Below are 7366 nucleotides of genomic sequence, written 5' to 3' on the forward strand. Positions count from 1 at the left end.
ATTAAACTTCACATTTACAATATTTCAAGAGCAAGTGTATATTTTGGGATTTATATATATATATATATATATATATATATATATATATATATATATATATATATATATATATATATATATATATATATATATATATATATAAAACACTTTTTACAGCCTCTTTTAATTGTCCAAACGGGAATTTAACACGTACGACACTATGTATGTATGTATGTATGTATGACCTGTTGTCAAATAAAGAGAAAGCATATATATATATATATATATATATATATATATATATATATATATATATATATATATATATATATATATATATATATATATATATATATATATATATATATATATATGTATGTATGTATGTATGTGTGTGTGTATGTATGTATGTATGTGTGTGTATGTGTGTATGTATGTATGTGTGTGTATGTATGTATGTATGTATGTCTGTGTTTGTGTATGTATGTATGTATGTATGTATGTATGTATGTATGTATGTATGTATGTATATGATTGAACCAATATGGCAGCCTTAATTACAACTATATGTATGTATGTATGTATGTATGTATGTATGTATGTATGTGATTGAACCAATATGGCAGCCTTAATTACAACTGTATGTATGTATGTATGTATGTATGTATGTATGTATGTATGTATGACCTGTTGTAAAATAAAGAGAAAGCACGAGTCCCGATTTCTCAGCCATTAATTTATTCTGCAAGTTATCTATTACAACTGCTTTAGTTGGCACTGTGTGATTTGAATAATTAAAAATAATACGTTAGTCGATGTATCGTCATTTCTGCCCATTCACCTTTACATTGGAAACGTTCTTAGCAGCAGAGAGGTGAACAGACCGTTTGCTGGAAAGTCCATTTACGAAAAAAAAAAGCTTTCTAAGAAAATGAAAAATACAAACGTAATAACCTCAAACCAAAGACTCTAACCGACCCAGATTTTCTCTAATTGGGTTAGCTCATTTTGTTTCTTTATCTATGTCGTTTGTTTTCAAATTGTGTATTTGTGTTTGCTTACGTTTTGGACACTCATTTGTGGTCGTCTGCTGCTTTAGTATGTAGTAATTAAATCATTATTCAATCAATAACGGAATCTTAGATTAGAAATGCCCACTCTATTTCCTTCTTCCAAACCCAATATATCCAGTGGCTTCAGAGATGCAGCTTAAATAAATGAATTCCTTTGTATGAGGGCCTCAAGGTAGATTAGTTTTTAGCTAATTGTATTACCCTCTTTAAATAAGGTCATTATTATTATTATTATTATTATTATTATTATTATCTCGTACAGCTAGATTAACTCGAGAGCGACTAGAGTCAATTAAGAAATATATCCCTGTTCGTGATGCTGTCAAGCAGGATCTACAAGCTCGTCAAAATTCTCAGGCTGAATTTGCAGAAGGTGCATAACAATTATTTAAACATGTTACGAAGGGTACCGAATGAGTTACGAAGGGTACCGAATGAGTTACAAAGGCTAGTAAAAGTCAACATCCTACGTTGGAGCAAACCGCTAAAGCAACTGGATAAATAGCAGAAAGAACCTAAAAATAAAATAAAAAGATTCTGCAAGAACTTCTGGGTGAAATAGCTGCTGTTCAACCACAATTACAATAAGAAATACAAAAAGTACTTGAGAGTATTGACAAAGTCCATGAGGAGGTCGGTAATGTAAGTGATCTTGTTACGCCAAAACAGAAACAAAACCACCAACCCGATTTATCGAAAAAGGCCGTAGAATACTTCGAGAAAACGCAGTAGCGATTGCCGCAACAGAATATCCAGATCGTGGTAAATTATTAGATCCAATCAACTCTGATATTTCAGCGGGGTGAAAATGGGTCCCTTTTGTATTTTCAAACTACTATGGTATATTTACAATCACTAGTAAATATAAGGCTAAATTTGCAGAATTTGAGAAACAAGTTGAAGAAGCAAGAAGAACATCCTTACCCGGAGATATATTATCCCCAAAATGTCGCCATTCAGACCACCTCGTATTGAGGAAGAGTAGGATTTGCAATTTGAAGGAATTAGACGAACGAGGGATGGATTACGTTCAGCAAATAAGAAAGAAGCAAAAGGAGCAGCTGGAAGTGATCTTGTTACACGAGGAAGTGGTCTTATTACTCCATGTCCCATCAATGCCCTTGCCGATGTTGATCGACTAGAAATTCTGATTGGCGGAAGACGAGCCGGTAATAATTCCCCAGAAATCATTTATGAAGCAGCTGATATTTGTCAAAGATTATTCACAGGCGATATCATAGATATTAATGTTTATTAGTCTCTCATCGATGAAATCGCTGATGATTATCACAGTGATTAAATTAGATACAATAACTAAAATAAGATAATCATACATAATGCTCAGCGTGGACCAATTGCGGTCTGTGTAATAAATTCGCGATCACCGACATACAAAGTTACCTACGTAAATGGACTGGGGATGTTGTTCAGGGTCAGTTTTGAAGTATAACCCCAAACGTAATACCGTTTGCAAAGCAACTGGGAATGAAAGCTATTGATGTTTTCGTGAAAAAGGTATTGGTGCTATAGGTGATGCTGCTAGTAAACCATTCTCAGCAATCAAGGATAGAAGAGCACGATTAATACAACGAAAACCGCAATCAGATTAGTCAGCATCGAAATTATGCCTACAAATGTTAGTAAAATAATAAATGAAGCTGCAAATAAAAAAATTAGCGGAGTTGGCTGGTGTACCCATGTCAGAAAAAGAACAATATCTAAAAGCTAGTCTGATAGCAGAAAATGGAATTTCTCGGAGTGGTCTTCGTGTTACACGATAACAATTATAATTAAATGTTCAAACGTGTATCTGATCCAGCATTTGACATGGACACACCAATTGTCCAAGATGAGTCTGTGCGTGATTATATATATATATATATATATATATATATATATATATATATATATATATATATATATATATATATATATATATATATATATTATTCTTATGACGCACGTGGAAGAATCGAATTACAGGTTCAGAATAGAGGTATATATTTCTTACCCGCTGAGGCATTCACTGAGAGCGAAGGTAGACTTTTAAAGGCAGATGATACAGAGTACGGACTTTTAGATCGACCTGGGGTTTTTTAACAATGGTGTTATGGCATTATTTAACAGCGCCATGTACATGATTGACGGAAACAATATTTATTCATGCCTGGAAACGTCGACGTTGCCACGACGATACTGGGTCTGGCAAGATACAGCGATGATTATTCGAGATCAGCTGATCCGTCACTGATGTTTGTAAAGGATACCACTGATCACCCCGAAAGTAGCAACGTGAGACTAAATGCAGCTGGGGACACAGTTGCATCGATGAATGACGATTTCAACTTATGATTTGCCGCACGCAGATCAATGTCAAACGGAGAAGAAAATTTTTAATGTGTGATTCCACTATCGCATATATTTGGATTCTGTAGAAATGTTAGAAAAGTTATTTTTGGAGCTAAACATGCCGTAGTACTTGCCAGAAAAGCGACCGAAAATGATGCAATCTGGCGACCCAACGCAGTCTATGCTGGTAAAGTAATACTAACAAACCTTTCGCTGTGGATGCCAGTAATTACTCCATCGATCGACGAAGAACAACGGTTGCTCTCTTTTATGAATCCGGGTGGTAAATCAACATTATCATGGTTGACAATGACCACATACATTATTCAAGTAATGTTGCTGGGTTATTCACATGGCAGATAGCATCAGAGCAGGTACTGTCAGCCCTACGACATATATTCATCGCATTTCAGGAAAATGCCGAGTAGTTTCGCAAGAAAGAAATCCAAGGGTGTTTGACACACTTTCAGTTTCTGAAGTTTTGCTGAATTTTGATTAAAATCATTTTGCACGTGCTTATCATCGGTTGATGACATTCATGGGGCGTGATCAGAATGTTGATTCTGGTTTGCAAATATCTCGGGATTTCACAACGCAATCTTTTTCATAATAACATTTTTTAACGTAGCTTTAACAATTTTTCAGTCATATCGCTACGATGTCTGCAGTATGACAGTTTATAGTGATATCTAGCACGGGAGCATCATGCCGTAGACATGTAGCATCATGTCCCACCCAGTCACATTATCCTGACACCAGGCCTACCAGTCCTAACACTAACCTCTTAATGCTGATTGCCAAGCGAGGCAGCTGTTAGTACCATTTTTCTAAGTCTTTGGTATGACTCGACCGATAATAACATTTAGATTTATTTAGGCAATCTGTCATTGATATACGCTTTCGATCTCGTGTAGCTCGACTATCCGCTAATGCTGTTATACTCAGTGATAAAACAATGTTACTTGAAGATTTTTGTGGACGAATGAGAGTCATTGTTGCCCCAGAAGGAAACATGCAATTAAATCGCTCATGATATTATAATGTCATATCATCATGTTAGTTAGTGTTAGTCTGACTCCTGGTCAGATTACAAAACTACAATCAGTATCAAAAAGGAGTTGTGGAATAAAAATATCACTAAAAAAGAACAAATCACAGGTGGTCCAAATACATATCATTGGCAGAACGTCAACTCAGGCACTTCAATAAAGCCAAACAATAAAAAACTGGCGTTAGAATTAATCTTTCTCCTGATGCTATTAAAGCCGTAGCTAAGACGGTGATATATTTCCACTTCTTTCAGCTATACCAGCGTTAATAGCCGCTGAACCCCCAGCTGCTGCAAAAGCAGCTGCACTTGGTGTTGCTGGAACTGCTGCTGCGATGACATTAAAGAAAGGAGGAGGAAAAGAAATAAATACTTCTTAAAACAAGGTCGAGGTCTAAGACTACCAGGAACTTCTCATTGGTACGGAAAGGGTTTAAGACTCCCCGAGACAACGTAAAGCTTCTCCGCCCTCTGTCCAATTTTGATTTACTTGATGCTGAAAAAAAATTAAATATAAAAAACTTCAGCGGTATTTTTATGCCTGACCAATTACCAAAAACAACCAAACAATGTTGAAACAGGTATCATTTTGTTTCGATATAAGTTCCCGCCCTGGTACTCATTGGGTTGAATACGTTGATCCACGTAGAAATATTTATTTCGATTCGTATATGTTAGCATCACCAAAAGAATTTATAAAAAATATGTCGTCAGAGTGAAAAACACTCATCTTCATAGTACTCCAATCTGGTATTCGACATTACCAACACAGACAATAACCGATCCGCCAATATGTGGCCGTGAAGTAATTGCTGTATTCAACGCTGTATCGTCATTAACAATAACACCTCATAAAGTCGTGCACGAGTATATAATAGACGGTATAACCGTCCACCGTCGTTTTAAACAGATCTTAAAGTATTATGGTAGATATTTACGGAAGATCTTCTATACACAAAAAAGAAAGTCAAGAAAAAAAGAAGAAAACTACCGGAATAACCCATGATAATGTAAGTAAACAGATTAGTGATGAAATACCTGAATTATTAAATCTTGCATATGTAGATCCAAACGAAGTGGTTGTATTTCAAGATAAGCATGGAAAATTAAAACCATGTAATCTTTCATTGCAAGATAGTATTGTTAGAATTAATTTCCGGCAAGGTACATGTTAGTACAGTCGCTTACCTGGAAAACACTTATTCACCCTAGATAACGTTGTACGCCTGTACAACGACAAATAGTCAAATTGTTCTAAGGCAAAACCAAGTTATTTTTTTGCCTAATTATGTGACAAGTCCGTGGAAATATTCATAGACAAATTTTTGATAGAGATAATTTTTCTTCCCAGCACAAAATCTAAGATAACCAGTATGGATGACAACACAATTATTCGACAACTCCTGATGATAATATCACGTGATGCTTCATAATTCTTGATGATGGGATGTTTTACAAAATTATTTTGCTCCATTTTGTAAAATAATATTATTTGTCTAAATAATCATTTTGAAAATCTGGCGAGAGAGTCTTCAGCGTTTTGTATGACCTTGTCATTGTCGGTGTTATTTTTTTAAATCATAATATTGTGCACACACAACTGTGTTTCTCCTCTAAACCCAACACCACACTTCAAACACGGTTTTGGTCCTAAACTCCCTCCTCGTATAATTGTAAGTGAATGCATTTACGCAGGTTTTGTTACAGAGAGTTGTAGAACCTTTCATTACCCAACTATATTTATTCTTTTTCTGAATCATTATACATATATATATATATATATATATATATATATATATATATATATATATATATATATATATATATATATATATATATATATATACATACATACATACATACATACATATATATAGATACTGCCAAAATTACATCTCTCCAAAAACTGTTTTTAATGAACTTACTAAATTCTTCTAATTTCCTTCTCCCAAATATGTTAAGAAAATCATTAGTAGCGATTATTCTATGGATTAATTTAAAGTTAAAAGAGATCAACTTGGTATCCTTGGTACAGCATTTTGCCCGGTATATATATCAGACCACTCCTCACTACTTATATTTTTATTAAATACTTGCATCCAAGTTTCTTGCTTCGCAGTGTGTTGCCTTTTAGCTTCCTGTAAAAGATCTTTGTAAACAAACTTGAGTGAATATTGTTTTTGCAAGTTCGTTACTTTATCCTCCTGCTTATCAAAATTATTATGTACTAGGTGGTTTTTTATGGCATCTTTCCATGCTTTAGGAATTCTGGATATTAAGGAGAAGTATTTCAAGAAATCATCGCTTCCAGTTTTTTGTTTTATTATCTCAAAAGGTATTAAATTACCGTGATCATCTACTAGATCGTTCAGAATTTCAAAACCAGCTTCTGTCCAGGATTTGTATTGATAGATCATTTTAGGGGGGACAAATTTAAAATACTCCTGGATAGATACTCGTTAGGACTTTGAGGTTCTTCTTTCCATTTAGATACTGCCAAAATTACATCTCTCCAAAAACTGTTTTTAATGAACTTAGTAAATTCTTCTAATTTCCTTCTCCCTAAATTCCAGATATCCTTTTTATTTCTGAGTATAGTTGTATTGACTAAGTTCTACCACGTTCCATTTTCCTTTTCCAGCAATCTTTTAACCCATCTTATCTTAATATACCTAATGAATGAAAATATGTGTATCATATTTAGTCCTCCCTCGTTTTCTGGGGAAACTAGTATATCACGTTTTATTCTCTCTACTTTTCCATCCCATACAAATTTAAATAACGTGCGATTTAGTTCTGCTTCAACATTTGCTGATGGGTTAGGAAGTGCTGAAAAAAGATGTATGAATATGGGCAGAGCAAGAGTCTTTACAACAATTACTTTACCAACTATTGACAGATGTCTTTGACTCCAGCT

The sequence above is a fragment of the Sinohyriopsis cumingii genome, chromosome 16 (genome assembly GCF_028554795.1).
Source record: "Sinohyriopsis cumingii isolate HCF-2022 chromosome 16, ASM2855479v2, whole genome shotgun sequence".
Lineage (NCBI taxonomy): Eukaryota > Metazoa > Mollusca > Bivalvia > Unionida > Unionidae > Sinohyriopsis > Sinohyriopsis cumingii.